The sequence below is a fragment of the Taudactylus pleione genome, unplaced genomic scaffold (genome assembly GCF_031769625.1).
Source record: "Taudactylus pleione unplaced genomic scaffold, aTauple2 ptg000108l, whole genome shotgun sequence".
Lineage (NCBI taxonomy): Eukaryota > Metazoa > Chordata > Amphibia > Anura > Myobatrachidae > Taudactylus > Taudactylus pleione.
Window position 1 is genome coordinate 5,341,292 of NW_028284510.1, and position 1,739 is coordinate 5,343,030.

The 1,739-nt window shown below is 37.1% G+C and overlaps 1 pseudogene; it reads right to left on the minus strand.

Moving 5' to 3' along the window:
* Window positions 1-367: 367 nt before the first annotated feature.
* LOC148525490 (chemerin-like receptor 1) lies at window positions 368-1,450 on the minus strand (annotated as a pseudogene).
* Between the last annotated feature and the right edge of the window lie 289 nt (window positions 1,451-1,739).

Consider the following 1,739-nt stretch of genomic DNA (forward strand, 5'->3'; position numbering starts at 1 on the left):
AAGGCAATTATGATTTTACCTACACTTTTTAGCCCAAATGTACTAGCCAGTGTGAGCCAAACGTTGCTGAGAGTGCCAATGTTTCAAATCCAGTTTTTTAAACCTTAAAAATTGATGCTTTAGATATTGCAATGAAATGGCCGAAACATCTCCACTTTCAGCATCACAGAGGCTGTTACATTTGTCCCCTTTGTGTTAAACTGTGATAAAGCTACAATAATTGTGGAACATTTCAGACACAGAAAATATTCTTGGATTTAAGTTGAATTCTTAACTGGATGCAGTGATCTTGAAATATATTTACTAAAATTGACCTAAGAAAATGCTGTACTGTGGGTAATTATCTACAGTATCCTCTGGTTTAATTTCAGACCAACTTAGAGTCAGGGGCAGACTTAGTCTTAGACTGTAAATCAGCAGGCAGATAATCCTCAGTGAAAGCTCTCTCAAATATAGACTGGAAAGAGGTCCAGAATTTTTCCTTGAAATCACGGCCAATGAAGACATAGAGGAAAGGATTAATGCAGCTGTTTATAGATGCCAGGCTGGAGGCAAGAGGAACTCCAACACGTAGCACATCATTGAGATCTTCATTATCGTGTATATTCAATTCAAGGAAGGAGAAGACATGATAAGGAAACCAGCAGACAAAGAAGGAAATGATGACAGCTACAATAATTTTAATTGGCTTGGTAGAGGTGGTGATGTGATTCCTTTGGATACAGAACATAATCACTGTGTAACATGAGACAATGATGATGAAAGGAAAAGCAAAGCCTACGACGAATCTCATTACCACGGTGTCCCAATGTCTGGATATTCTAACATCATTATCTCCAAAGTTGTTGAAACAGGCCAGTTTACCCTTGTCTTTATCAGTGTCCCTAAATATAAAGTGAGGTAAACTGAAAATAAGACCTAGGATCCAGACAACCAAGACAACAATGGAAGCCAGTCTTGGAGTTCAATGATTCTGACACCAAATAGGAAACATTACAGAAATACAGCGATCTATACTGATAACGCTGAGCAAGAAGATGCTGGCAAACAGATTGAGAAAGGCAACTGTACTGTTTAATTTGCAAATGAAGGTTCCAAAGGGCCAATGAAAACCAAGTGCTGTGTAGGTGATGCTCAAGGGGAGAAATAATGTGAAAATAAAATCAGCTGTCGCCAGGTTTAGGAACCACACGACATTGACTGTCTTTTTCATCCGGAAGACACTGAACCAGATGACCAGCCCATTTCCTGTTGTCCCCAGTAGAAAAGCCACAGAGTAGATTACCATAGAGAACACATTAAGGATGGGTCCCACATTGTCCTTTGGTTTATTATAATCAATTTCATGGGTGAAATTTTCGTAATTGTCATCGTAGACATATTCGATGATGATGTCCTCCACTCTGTTAGTGACATTCTGGATGAGATATGAAGGTGTACTGTTCTCCATTGTCTAAAAAGGGAAGACAGAGAGAAGACAGGAGACAATTGTTCAGAGATAATTAAAGGTGTAATATTCAGATTAATTGCAATGCAAAGTATAAAACAACTGCTACTGTAAATTACAATTTTTATTATGTTTAATAAAAAAATCTACCTGTGTATTATATTGTTGTGAAAAAATATATATTTTTCTACTTTTAGCATAAATTCCTCTTCAAGATATATACGTTTACGAAAACTGTTCTATTGATAGTTGTGTAGTGACCTATAATAGCCAATCAGGTGTTCATGGTCTG